We start from the raw sequence: 15644 nt of genomic DNA on the forward strand, positions 1-15644 counted from the left end.
ACATATGTAAAACCTATATAACATGATACTGTAAAATACTGTTTATAATACTTAATAACTGCCTATCTGGGAAGACTTTTTTCATCTTTGGGATGGCACCAAGATACGAGAGCTCCCGCACAATCATGTTCATGTCCATCACAAAACAAAGAGCCTGGTCACAGTAGCCCCGGATGGGGGTGTGACATGTTTTTAACTCCTGGTCAGTTTCAGTCCATGTCCAAGGAAACAGAGAAAAGCTTGATGTAAGATGCTAAGACGAGCTGTCAGTGAGTTGAGGTCATGGAGGAAATGGCAATCAACGCTGACAAATCCCCAGAAACACTGGAGCTGTTTGAATGAATCTGACTGAGGCCCTTCTGTCACCACTTTGACCTTGGCTGGAGCCTTTCATACACATCCATTTGAGAAACCCAATAGGGAGATGGTGGACACATGGAATTCAAACCTGCTGACCTTGACAAGCATCTGGTTCTGTAACAGTCCTTGGAGGGCCTGACAGACATAGCGAATGATGAAGATATCATCTAGAGGCTCCTATCATCAGCAGGAGCATCCTGTTTATCCGCCCTGCTCATGTAAAGTGTTCCCCAGGGGTTGGTTTTATAACTTCTATCAGTTCCTGTGTACATGCTGATGCTATAACACATTTCAGCACCAAAATAACTCATTTTCACAGTTACTTTGATACCTCTATATCCCTGTACAATCTGGTGACTCAGTTAATATATCCATCGTCAGATCTGTCAGGTATCAAAAGCTGAATTGCTCAGCTTGACAAAAATTACTCCATGCTCCTCTCAACTGCTCTACTGCAATTCTGTCTGTTCAGGTCGCAACCAGAAGTCAATTTTGAGTAATTCTACAAGAATGCACATCCTTGCATCCCTTCACTGGCTGCTTGTGAGTTCTGATTGACAATTGATTTTAAGATCTCACAGGTGATAACTTTGAGGAGAGGCTCCCAGCAAACATTTTAGATATGGTGATCCCCTATGAAATGCAGCACAGCCTGACATTCTCTGGCTTGGGGCCCCTGGCTGTTCCTGCAACTCACTTTTGAAAACAGTCCAGGACCTTCAGCTTTGGAAATCTCTTCCTGACACCTCTTCCTAACGTACAGCGAGTGGGTGAACTCTGGCGGATGGAGTGCGGAAAAAGCGTCCAGGTATATTAGTACAAGCAACAACAGTCAGGGAGCCTATTGAGCCCTGAGCGAGCCTAAGCAACAGCTTCCTGTTGCTCTAAAAATAGGTTGGAGGTGCATGAAGCTTTGCCAAAATAGAGACAGGGTTTCAGCAGTTTTTCAAACAAGCCACAAATCCCTTCGCCTGTTCACTGACACACAGAGCAGGCTAAGACATCTTCATTGAAAAACACTGAAACTATCAGATGTTTGCTCGCTTGCTCATTTGCATTACTTCCAGTTAGGCAGAGGTGATAGCCTCCCAAGCTTGCCATCGGCATTATCTTTTAAATTACTTCATTAAATTCACTTGTATCAGAAGATGCATTCCTGATTCTATTTTAATCCTCCCTACATACTATTTTTTGGACCTTGCTTATTTTGTTCTACTTATGTCCATAATTACAACCACATAAATTTATCAGACTATTAATCCTGTGAATATTGCATGTGAGTGGACATCAGAATTATGCTGGGCAAGAGTTCTTTACAGGGATTTGGTTCAGTCATCAGAATACCATCATTCAGACCAACAAAGTCTTGCTTCTGGAAGGATTGATCAAGTTAATCCAGTAACCAAGGTTCTAGGCTGGTAGAGAATATGCTGCACCCTGAGGAAAGATACACTCCACAGGAGGTCAGTGGCCAAATTGTACATTTATATCTAATGGAAAAGACGTTGCCAACTGCTCACTAAAATTCTGTTTTATATCCACATTGCAAGGTAAAGAGAGAACTGAGAAGTCGGAAAAGTTCTTCAGGGCTTAAACAAACTAAACCAAGAGAACACAGGTCAGTCTAACAGTGGACCTGACAGACCAGTCAATGCAAGAGTTACAATACAAACCATAGGAATAAGTAACTTGGACGTGGTTTGTATGTAGGTGACAGCATCACACTTGCAAACCTGCGGAAAAAAACAGATGTAGATGAGATGAACATCCAGAGTACTGGCCTCCAGGGAAGTGTCAAAGGATAGTGTGCAGACACAGAGGCAACAAACAAGAGTTGAGTCTATAAAACATTCATCTGCAACAGAACCCATGTTGGCTAGAGATTAATACTGATTGTTCAAGGATAAACATCTGAGTGTGAATAGAAGAAGAATGAGGGGAATTGGTTTGGCTCACCAGCACCCCTCTGCTTACTGATGAGCTCTGGGTAGGTTGATCTGAACTATGCGGACTACACGGTAGATACAACACCTTGTTTAATTCTCCACTCTTGCTCAACAGGGGACAGGTTTTTCCTGTTGCATAGCCCCCATGAGAGTCAGACTCAAGCTGGCTAATGAAAGACCTTACTGGAGATAGAAAGATAAGGCTACTGCTGCTATTAGAGGGTGGCATTTAGACACAGTACTGAGCACACAGACCACAGTGAGTCGAGGGAAGAAAGAAGGAGTGGGACCACGACCCAATGACCGCAGCAATCAACGCCAACCAGTCGGCAGAGGGGGGAAAGTATTACTGCCTAACACAGACATTGGACAGAGTAGGAAGTCTGACCATGCATGGTACTTTTGTGTGAAGAACATTGTGATGGCGGTAGGCCACTTAAGACCTGTTCCTAGCAGCTACTCTTTGTCCCCAGGGTAAAGTGGCCCCATTGGGATTAGTTATTGTTTAAAGTACTATTAGTGTATCTACATATTTCATCTAGTTTTGCCTATTTCCCATACTATTTTAAGTATTTTGATAAATAATAATTTGACTGTTTTAAGACTCTGTGTCCTTGGATACTGAATGCAGTGCCTCCCTATTAAATGAACAGTCTTAACATTCTTAAGACATTTTCACAACAAGGAAGAAATAAAAAGAAAAAAAAGTAATGACAAAATGTATTCACTGACATTTTTTGCATTTAAGCCTTTCACACCAATGCTGACAGGAATATTCACACTCAGTGAAGTTGTTTTCAGATTTAGTATGGATAGGCTCATAGAGATAGATGGGCTTGAATTTTTAAATTGACCTGCATTCATGTGCACAAATTATTCGTGTTTGGCATGAAAAGAATTTGAGACCCTAGATTTGTTTTAAATTGAATGACCAATTTATAAATTACAATCACCCCTTGGCTCTGACACTTTGTTGTTAAGGCCTTTGCACAAATTCTCGCTCACCTAAAAGAGACATCTGGTTTCGTAACCTGGACTAAACTAGCCACAACATATAAAAGTACTGGCAGATGATAATCAGTTTTCCTTGGGGGGGCTGGGCTCAGCCTTAGAGATAGGGTAAGGAGCTTGGACATTCGGAGGGAGCTCGGAGTAGAGCCACTGCTCCTTTGTGTCGAAAGGGGTCAGTTGGGGTGGTTCAGGCAACTGACTGAGATGCCCCCTGGGTGCCTCCCGTTGGAGATGTTCCGGGCATGTCCCACTGATAGGAGGCCCCGGGGCAGACCTAGAGCACGCTGGAGAGATTACATATCTCAGCTGGCCTGGTACACCTTGGGATCCCCCAGGAGGAGCTGGAAAGCGTTGCTGGGGAGAGGGACGTCTGGGGTGCTTTGCCTGGCCTGCTGCCCCCATGACCCGACCCTGAATAAGCAGATGAAAATGAATGGATGGATGGATGGATGGATGGATGGATGGACATACATTTCTGCAAACTCCCATCCATTGCAGAGACTATTGGGTTGTCCAGCCTCTCCTGGCTTTATCACTGTATGATTATCCATCCAGACAACCAAAGAGATGACAAAGCCACGGTCTTCTGCAAGCTGCTGTGAGGCTAGCTCACCCTCAATGGTGTTTGACAGCCTGTGTGGAAAATGGAGCTGAGAGTCCATTCATTTCAATCTCTGCTGTTAGTTTTCTGGATCTCTTAAATGAAGTCAGCCATACTGAAAGAGCCCTGGCATATGCTCAAACGTTTTTTTGGCAGCCTCTTCCGCAGAAAATGGGTGAAAGACCAGATCCAGACCTGTCTCTCTCGAGTGAACTATTACTCTCTCTTCACTCACCTCAGTGACCGCAGACCACAGACTGACTCCCAAACCACTGTAACAGAGTGAGAATAAGAGAGATGTAGGGTTTGAATGTCTTGCAAAGCATTTCATAACTTCTGCTGATGGCATGTAAATGGTAGAAGAGTGCCATCTGTAGATGCTTGGCCTGAAACTAGCTCAATTTTACTGCTCCGGTGAATAACTTTATCAAGAAATTACATTTTCTTATATATTGAAAAAAGGAATCAAATAGGCCATCTAAGAACCTTGCAGAAAGGTAGTTATGTGCACAAACACTGGAAAAAAAGACTCAAATTCTAACTGAGACCTCTTGAAAAATGCATGAAAAATGTTTAACCGCAGTGGGAGCTTCATATTGTGGTAATACATTGATGACCCATCAAGGCATTTAGCTGAATTAAATATTATCCCTTTAAGAAAACGGTTTTAAAAACGGTTTTAGACAGTGGTCTGCAGTTTAGCAGCCACCTCGCCTACGTGTCACGCCATCCACCATCCCCTGCCTCAAGTGATGACAAAGTCAGCTCAAATACATATAATCTGGACTATGTCACTTCAGAAAAGTTGATATGATACCCATGAAACGTACAAATGCTACGTATCCATGGTTTGCAAAAATGTACAATGCCAACATTTTCTTTTGACAACTGGACTGCAGTTGAACAGCCGACTTCCTTGCTGTGAGGCAACAGGGTTAGCTTACACTGACATTACACTCTTAAAATTGTTCTTTACAATTGAGGATTGGGATCACCCTTTGTCTGCTCCTGCTGATTGCTATACTGTAGCACCAGTTGCCAGTTATGCCTTGCAGACAAACTATGAATGGACGTTAGTAATATAGCAAAGCCATACAGTATATTGTACCTATGAATGAGTCTTAATAAAGCCTGGCTATATTATATAGGAAGATTAGTGTCCCCCCTCTTTGAAGGATAAATCTGGGGAACTTAAGCATATTACATGTCTTTATCACATTGTCGGCAGCAACAGCCTCTGTCTCAGGTTTCCGTACTGAGTTATGACCTCATCATCTCGTTTGTACAAAAGGGAAAAATTAAATTAGTTAGAGTAATGAACCTAGGTGCTTTTCATAAGAAATTTCCCTGCTCATTGTTCTCCAAGTCGTTTAAGAGACTAATCTGCCGCGTACACCACCATCTCACTTAAATCCTGGCCCTCTGAAAGAGCTGTCAGGGGTCTGCCTTTTCAAACATGACTCCCCATGGGGGTCCTAGATCAGAGATGAAAGTATGCTGAACGATCTTGGAGACAGGGGTGGAGGGGTGGCATGAAGGGACTTAGGAGTGCGATTCATCAAATTAACAAATTTGCTTTCCTTTTCCCGGTAGGCAATGGAGTAAATTCTTAGGTACTTAAAACGCTATTGCACTGACAAGAAGGGAGAGGGGGAGGAGTCAGAAGGTAGAGGGAAGTTCTCGGTAAGACGGTGATGTGAGCATGAATGAATGTGTAATTAATGACACTCTCACTCCTAATTAAAACCTCTTAGCTTTCTCCTCACAAGGTTGCAGCAGCTGGTATAGACAAGGCCCTCACTGTGAGATGAGAGACATAAATTTCCTGACAGTATCACAAGGCAGCACCTGCTTATGCCTACACCTGTCACTGCTGGAATCATACCTCATTCTGTCAATGAATTAACATCCTCCTGGGCTAACAGAAGGAAAAAAAGGTAGATTCTCTCATCCCAGAATGAAAATCCCTGGTGGCTCGAAGGTGGTACTATGTATCCATTTTCAAAATTAAATATATCGTTGTTTGGTTCAGCTAGGCAGACACCTGCCTCCTCTAGTAAAAATGGCATACTCCAGATCCGAGAGATTTCCCCCAGGAACCACATCACAGTATTGCCTTGTAACTATAACTTAATATCATGTCAAAATCTCCTGAGGATGATACAGCTAGTCAAGCCACAGAAAAAGGGAAAACAAGAGCAAGTCAAATGCTCGGAGAAACAGATGGAGGCCAAGAGCAGGTGGAAGAAAGGGAGAAAGGCACGGTGAGGGAGTGGAGGAGGGAGGAGAAGAAAAACCCAACACACAAAAAGAAACATTACACAATGCCCCCAGATAATAAAAGCAACATGGGAACAATAAAAGGCTATCGAGTCATTTGAGAAAACAATAGGAAACAGCACGGGAGTGCCATTTAGTATTAAATTTTAATGTTAGTTCAATAAATGATTCTGTTGTCTTTTACAGAAGTGTCTTAAACCGGGGCAGACTACGCGAGCGGTCCTGCGGGACATGCAGAGATGCACTTCTTGCATGCCATCTCACTAATACTCTGGTATCCCTTCTTTTAGCTCTGTGTCTATCCTTTTACACTCTTGCACAAGACCTGTTGGCCTATCCGTGCACATGGTTCCTCCTGCTTTAATAATAATAAGCTGCTTTATTTCTGTTTCATACAAATGGCTTCAGCAGCTTCTCTACTCAGTCGCATCTCCATAGAGACGGTTATTGATAATTGCTGATGTCATATTGATGTCTTGATGTTGTTGTGGTTGGGCAATGATTAGACCTGTTGTTCATTAATGGCGCGCTGTCACCCACAGTAATACTCTGCTGAACAGAAAATTTAGGGTGAATGTGACTGTGTGTGTGCATTTGGGGAGTTGGCAGGTAGCTCGGGGAGACCTCTGACAGTTGATGAACACATGACTCAGAGGCATCACCTGCTCTACAGTTTAATCCAGGGGTAGGCAACCTGCGGCTCTGGAGCCACATGCGGCTCTTTAGGCCTTCTCTAGTCAACACATTCTCACTCCGACCTCGTTACATATTGATGTTTAGTCATGGATTTTCCACGTCCAGATACGACCTGAAAGGTGCCCTGGACGCATTGGTTGTTGATCTTCTAGGACCGTGTCAAGCTCTGCCTGTTTCATGCATTGTCTTCTTTCAAAACACAGTTTTCACAGGAATTTTACTATTTATATACAGTCTCTTTCAAAATAAACGCACTACATCAGTACAACAATGCGAATTGTCATCGAATTGACGCAAACACCACTCTCCTGGGTGAAAGTCAATGTTTGCTGGACCCATCCACCAAAAGCACGTGGTTAGGTTTAGGAAAAAGAAAGAAAGAAAGAACAAAAAAGAACCACTCTTCCGGCCGCGTATCAGGCCAACGTTAAGGGACAGCTTATTCATCAGTGCCTGATGCTGCAAGTCACAGCCCAAGCGCCGGATTTCAACAACTTTGGAGTGAGACTGGACTGCTCCTGTGGCTTTGACAAAAAAATTGTAATGGTTATTCTTTAATATTTCAGTTTTCACCCATTGTTGTGGGCCTAAAGTGATTCTTACCGTCTTAAAACTTTTCCATAGCATTAAAATGAACTTCAGAATTGATTTTAAGACTCTTAATAACTTTCAAAGCTCAACGTGGATTAGCGACGAGTTACATAACTGAGCTTCTGACCACCTATATGCTCCAAGTCACGACCTGAGATTCTCGAGCCTACCCTTACTAGTCGTCCCTACATCAAGGTTTTTTTGTAAACATTGCTTGAAACATATCTTTATAGGAAACTTTTCCCTTTTAATGCCTGATTTGTACTTTTTGATTTATAACTTTTGTGTTTTATTCCCTTTGTATTGTTTTGTTGTCTTATTTCCATGCACTTTGTGAAGCATGTTGTTACCTTGTTTAGATAAGTGCTATACAAACAAATATTATTATTATATTATATTATATTATATTATATTATATTATATTACATTATATTATATTATATTATATTATATTATATTATATTATATTATAGTAAAAATGTGTGTGTCATATGTCTACAGCCTGGTACCTTTTCCTCTTAATTATGCTGAACCTCAATAATGGTGGCTGGTCTTGATTCTCCCTAGATGGGCTACCATCCAAGAAACGAATAGTCTCAGGAGAATTTAATAGTACTTGGACAGATTTGTTTGCTCTCACTGCCAATGCTGCAAAGTTAAAATACCAAATAATCATGAATAGCCCACTGCAGAGTAACCACCTTATGGTAAAACATAATGAATGCTCATTTAGACCTATTTGTAATTGGTTATTCATACTCAATAGACTGTGTTACCTTATTATATGGCTCAAATATGTTTTGCGGCTCCAGACAGAAAAAATTTGGCAAGAACGTTTTTGTTTTTTTTTTGTAGAGGTTGCCAACCTCTGGTTTCGTCAAAGACTTGACTCGACCTGTTTACATTGTTTATAATTGCTTTCACTAAAGCCTAACCTGACTTGATGCTTTACAGAAAGAAAGAAGTGATATTGGAGAACATTGCTCTATTTCAACCGCGAGACATGTTGCAGTTGAAAATTGTAGAAAATTGATTCAAGCAGTGAAACAACTTGTCATCTTTGTGCTCCCTGATAGCATGATGAATTGCAACTGTGGACACCTCGATCACCTAAGCTGTCTCGGTAAGCCACACTTGATCACTGTCAGAGAAGCTCAAGATGGTCAGCGATTGCTGTATAGGCAAGGGACTTACCACCTCCCATTCTCGCTCTCTCTCCGTCTCTCTCGCACTCACACAAACACACACTCATTTGTGTCAATCTGGCTGTCTGGCAGACCTGAGATGAAAATAGTCCTGAAAATAATCTTTCAGAGCCAAGAAATGTAGATGGGCCAGAGATTTCCAACAGCCTATTCAAAAACATCTTTTTTTCCATTTGGTAATGACAATTTTGAATGTAGTAAAATAGCAATGTATCACAGTACCTCCCTCCCCCTTCCCTCTCTCTAGCACACACTGCATCTCACCTTATGACATTTTTCATCAAGGTCAAGGGAAAGTGTCTAGGAGAAGATGGTTTGAAAAGCTACAAAAAGCTTTATTTCCATTTGCAGTATTATATGTGGTGGTATGGCTCTGTTCTGGGGCCTATTTACCTTTCCTCGGGCCTACACATAAAGCCTCTTCCACACACTTACGTGGAAATCAATCAAATGAGAAGGCAAACCTCCCTGCCCTTCCATGCGCCTACATGGAAAACCTAAGGCCAGGAGAGCAGCAGCAAAGACTGCCCGGGAACAGAACAGAGCAGCATCAATGGCATACAGAAATGACATTTAGAAGTCAGACACAGCATCAAAAGGAGGAGCTGGGGTGGAGGCAGGTTGCAAAGCAGCTGGCAGAGGAAGCAGCATCAGTAGGCAGGCCAGAGCAGTTTAAATAGGGCGCCCTGAATGAGATTCACCAATTGGTTGCATAGGAAGGAATCATGTGATCTATCAGCTGACTCCCTTCAATCAGTCAGCTGCTCCATCACTTGACTGGGCTGTTTGAGATCAGCTGATGTGGCTGTGATGTGAGCTGAGCTTTTAGTTTACATATTTTGTCACACCACTTTATCAGATTTATGTATGCTGGGCCACTCAAAGCTGCCTCAGGGCCGGATGTGACCTGTGGGCTGCCAAGTGGGTAGGCCTTTTCTAGGTCATTACACGATGGCTAACTTTGTTTTCTGTGGACAACCTTTTTGCTTTGGAGAAGTAATGACCACACTGTCACTGAGTGTGTTAATGTGACAAAATGCCTCTTACTTATTAACACGCACAGAGAGCATATCTTGGACCATAACTGTTTTATAGACAATTTAAATGGGCACCAAGCAAAATCCTTGGTGCCATAATATTTTCAAAACAGCCAAAAGGAAGGAAAAGATGCTGAATTTTTCTGAGCCATGTTGATTACTTTGCCTTTTCATATTACATCTAAAAGCAATCTAAACAAATACTATATTGCTGTCTGACATTGTTGATGATATTTCAGTCCATTTCATTTTGAATGTTATTGAAGATCTTATTGTGGTGCCTGGATTCAGTATTGTGTCTTGCTTTACTTAGGTTTTGATGCATTATAGTTTTCTCCAGTGACATTAATCATTCTTTATTGATTTCTTTAAATGTGTCCTTTGATGTGTACTATCATGGCTCAAGTCTAAAGAGGACACCTTGCCGACCTCCATCCAGCTTTGTAGCAACACAGTGTGGGCAGTATGTGAAAATGACCTAAGGTAAACTTGCCTGCATCTTACCAGCACCCAGATCTTCCTGCTCACCTTGATTTTTGGCTCTAGGCTCTAGGGCCTTTGCTCAGAGTACACCCAACTGGCCACAAATGCAATTAGACATTAATATTGGTTAACTTTATATTGTAATGTCGGATGAGCAAAAATCAGGAAAATGTTTGATGCGATCGTTTCACATAGAATAACATTTTAATCAGAAGAATTAAAGGAAAGATAAGATTTAATATGAAATATGAGCGAACAGATTGACAGATGATTTGATTAAGATTAAACAGAAGTCTTTGGTGCTTGGACACTAGAGGGAGATATTTTGTGAGGGACATCTGAGCGGCAGCAAGATAGATCTCCCAATGGAGTCCAGACACTAGTGATGGTTGTGACTCTGAGGCTACTAACTGCTGAGGCGTATGCGGCTGATGAATCCGTCAGACTAGGTGGTGATGGGGAGGTTTTAGTCAGAGTTATTTAGTCAGAAGGTATGGAGAACAAAGCCCAACATCTGCAAAATGTCATAATGTTAATGCTCACACATTGTGAAATTCTAACATCTTTAAACATTTGAAAATAACATCAACACAATCTTTAAGTCAAACCAAAATTAAACGACTGTCTGAAGTAAGAGTCCAATGTTTTTCTGACATCATATTGAGGTTCGATGCCAACTGGGCAGAATGTACTTCCACATTATGCCTGCCACCATGGACACAAAAAATAAAGAAGTGGATTTATAGAGGCACCCACTTCTCATATCAAACTGTGATCTAACTGTAAAACCAGGCAGTGCTGATTAAATATAAACCAAAGTTCTGGTACTGTATTTCCTATTTTTTGGCTGAAATGTTTTCAGAAAAAATTTCTAGCACATTGTTTGTTTTGTTTTGTTTTGTTTTTTTTTTTTAGCTTGGCTTCTTATTAGCTGGTATCTAGCTCCTAGCGGTCCAGACCACTCTGCAGATGGAAGGATAGCGAGGCGTTCGGGTGCCGTTCTCAGCAATGACTTTATTGCAGTCTTCACCACAAAACAATAGACATGGCCTTCTCATGAGGTTTTAACAGTAACCCTGAGCTTATCTAGACACTTAACTCTGCTGCTATCATCACTACTTGCTGCACGTGTCTTCACCATGACACCCTGAGAGAGCTTCCTCCGTCCATATACACAGTGAAGTACACCATGAAGTGGGCCCAAATGTCACATCCTTACAGGTTATCCACAAGGCCACTGCCCTTAAAGGGGAAAAGGGTGAGTTGGCAACAGGTAAAACTACAGTGCTGATAACATATGAACCAACGATCTTCCCTGGGTTGCCTATTTCTCTCCTAAAATGTTTTCAGAAACATATTTTAGCTCACTGTTGTACTGCAGTTCAAGAATATTTCGTAGCTGGTCGCTGAAACAGACAAGCTTGCATTACTGCACCCACCACCAGAGGCATTTGTTGGTCTGCTGTGGTGCAGTGCATTCTGGTAGTTGTAGGTTTTCTACCTCTTGAACAAAGTGAGATTCCACAGCACTTTCCATCTGTTTTCTCTGGTTTTGTAGCACCAGTTTTAAAAGTATCTGTGTCTTTCTACTGCATAGACAGCCCCATTTTATGAAAAGACTTTCCACCAGTGAAATGCTTCTCTAAGTGAACACCTAAGTAGTTATTTACTTATGTGTTTAATTAAGTAATTATTTAGTGAGGAGATTCCAAGGTCTAAGGCATTCATAAAATGCATGACATTGTGAATATGAACTCCACTTGAAGTCAGTGTAAGCAACAAACACCACTCACTATAGCTTCAGTTAAGTGTTGTTACAATGCTATGCTTCAACATACTGTACTGTATCTAATGCAGATGTCTCCTCCTTGCCTGAAAGAAGATTTGTAACATCTCTGATACAGTAAAGCCATTATTATATTGAGAGTTCTTCATGATTTCTCCTGTATGTCACTTTGACTGATGCTTAACATAGCAAATATGATGTATAGGCCTATGCTGTATTTGTACATACTATAAATGCAATCAATTTAAGCAAACAGTCAGCAGACTGACATTGTATTGCTCCATAAATGGAACACTTGACCGGTAAATGGGATTTAGTGTGGAGTGAACTTCAATAAATTTCACAAAACCTCACCATATCAGTATTAAGCATCAGCTCATTATTGATTCCCTGCATTTACTGGATATATGATCTATCCTTAAAACCCACATTCATTTTTCATTTTGAGAGATTGATATGACATGTAATGAAGGCACTTAACATGATAAAAATGCATTGTTTTAATCATGTTATGTGAGAATTAATCAAAATAAGTGAGACCTTTGTTTTATTTTGCATTTACAGTTCAGAATAGTACAATGCATTGTGTTTGCCACTGACTGGCATCCCCCTGTCATACTGCACTTAATGGGGGGCTTAAATGATTGGGTAGGGGAGACTGGGGATGGTTGTGTTGTTTATTAAATAGCGATGATGTGAAGGTGATGAAGGATACTCTGCTGACACCGTCTTGCTTGTATATAGAAAGGTTTATTACAAGAAGGACAGCATCAAATCAAGCATCTGGATTGCCTGAGAGAGTGTTCAAAGCCAATATGAACTGCTCTGAATAATGGCTCAGTTCATCCTGCCTATATAGAGATTGGTTGTTTTTGTGAACTTTGAGACAAAATGTGACAGGTGACAGAGAGACAATCTAGATGGAATCCAACCTTTCATCTTACTTATCTATCCTTGACCTAGGCCATAATAAAGTCTCGGCCTGGGCCCCTAACTGACCATAAAAGACCCTGTCATCACATAACATGGCACATCAGATACTATAGTTGTAACAAAGGGATAGTTGTAACACTCTCAGTTTGGCCAATTAGAAACGAGCTGTCGTGACATCATCAACATAGTCGATGCCCATTTACAATTGGAGCTCACTGGTGAAGCCGCATGTCTCGGAGTCCAAATTTGTCTGTTCTAGAGCCAAAAAACAGGTTTTCAGGTGAGAAACCAAACATTTTCATCACAGTTGTTTTTTGCATAGTGTCCATTGTGTTGTATGTACAATTGTTTCACTTACATAGGTTCAAGTAATAGTTTATCTAGTTTCATTTGATGTGTTTCATTAGTGTTAGCTTTGAAGCTAAATGCTGAAAACGGTTAGCTCTTTCATGGCTGCTAGGCATGGGGAGGGTTGTAACTCTTTGAAAGTGTTTATTGTTCAGCTGTTAAAATGCTGTTCAAACGTCAACCTCATTCAAGCTACAACGCACACACATATATTTATATATATTTTTATTTATTTTATTGTACTTATTTTTGTATTTATGTTATACATTTCTATTTATTTTAATATTATAATTATTGTATTCTTACAAGTTTTATTATTATTATTATTCCTGCTTTATTATTCATAGAAGTGCTTGAATACATTTAGCCTATTGTGAATCTTTTTTAAGCACAATAATTCAATTGTTACATCCATCCCCAGCTGGTGTTACAACTCACCCTGGTACAGGGGTACGTTGTAACAGTATACCTCTTTGTATTTGACATTAAGGTCAAAGTATGCGTTATTTATAGCAGACAAATATGGGTACCACATATCAAAATTTAAGAGCTCTAACAAAAAAACCCACTTGCTCAAACAAAAAGTGTTACAATCATCCCCGGTCTCCCCTACTCTAGCTCTTTGATGTCTCATGCTATCAAAAGTCAAATCACTTTAGAAATCAAATCATTATTTTTATAACAGTAGAGCTGTGATAATTTCCCTCATACTAACTGATTGTTACAGCTACAGAGAAACCATGTTGCCAAAACTATATTTAGACTTTACAGTCTTCCTAAAATTAAACTTGAGATAATCATTTCCAGGTGAAAAACAGAAACACTGGAATGTAAAAATATGATTAGAGTATAATTTAAAGTAATACCCAGGGTAACATTCACAATGAATAGATAATTGGTTCCTGTTGTGTATTTCACTGGCACTGTTCACATACTGGCAAGACATTTTTCTCAAGCATTTATGTGTGTTAATTTAATTCTCTGCACTTACTTTCAAGAGGTGGATGTGGCGGTGGAATATTGACGTAACCTTTGATGCTACTGAGGAATAACCCAGTTACAACAGTTCCCTGACACCAATATTATACATTATGCAGTATATGTGAACAAGCCGATTGCTGCATTAATGGAAAACTATGAAGTGCAGTCAAATGTGCGCATATTTGGTCGGCAGCAGTTTCACACAACGGGTGCCATCATTTAAATCATGACAGATAAAATCACCTCTTGCTTTCCTTTAAAAGCTGTGAGCTCAGAAACATTGGCCACTGACAAGCTCCTGATGGAAGGGAACAGCGTGTCGCACTGACACCGCACAACTTTTTAGCACAAGGAAACCGATGTCCTTTTGTTGGTAGAGGAAAATTGCCATGAGTGAGTGTACAGCACCATGAATAAGCCACCGGGGGCAGAGGTTAATGTGTTGCTCAGGCCCAAGCAGGAGAAGCATTGCTCAAAACACTTCCATAATAGTAGGCAAAGAGCCAAACAGAACCACAGGGACACATCGTGACTCTTCAAGTTGTACTGCATAACCTCCAGCAAGATATGCACAGGAAATGATGTATTTTATCTCAGTAGGAAAATAATTATACCACAATCAGCAAGCATAGAGTGTGAGCGCATAAACTGCTAAAAGCGGCTTGTATGCCAGCATTTAAACAAAGGTGTATAATCCATTTTACGACCTGCAGATTTTCACTTACATTAAGATCATTGTTTTGTATTATTTCTCCCGCACTTATGCCATTACCATTGTCCAGTGCGTCCAATTATGTGCTGATATAAAACAAGAATACTGCACACTGGACTTTATACATCAAACAGACTATGGATTAAGTCAAAAATGTGAAGAATCAGAAACATTAAAATTCATAAAAAGTAAAAAAAAAAAATCCTAAAAATGTCTTCTCTAACTTTCACTGAATGCTGGGAATATAGTTTTATGCACCATCTGTGTCCTCTCTTGCCTTTTTATCACCTCTTACACACTCATAGCTTCATCTCACACACAAATCAGTTGAATTTTTAAAGAAACATCAAAGGAGACGGATCTACCAGGGCATACAGAGGGTGCCAAGAAATCGTTTAAAGTGCTGAGTTCAACAGATGCCCCGTGCATCCAGCCTTTGCACAGGGCTCTGACCGCTGAGGTATGCTGTCTTCCAAATCGTGATTTGAAGAGTTGAAACGCACAATGGGTTTCACTATCATTTATTCCACAAACGTTTGACACAGTGCAAAAATGTGGCCTCTTGTCTTCTGCTGCCTGAAGGAGTTTTTACAGTGGGTTGGTGGAATTGTTTCAGAACTTTCGACTATTATCTATGTATTTATTGTTTTTCCAAATAATTTAATTAACTTACA

Source organism: Epinephelus fuscoguttatus, linkage group LG2 (assembly GCF_011397635.1).
Source record: "Epinephelus fuscoguttatus linkage group LG2, E.fuscoguttatus.final_Chr_v1".
Classification (NCBI taxonomy): domain Eukaryota; kingdom Metazoa; phylum Chordata; class Actinopteri; order Perciformes; family Serranidae; genus Epinephelus; species Epinephelus fuscoguttatus.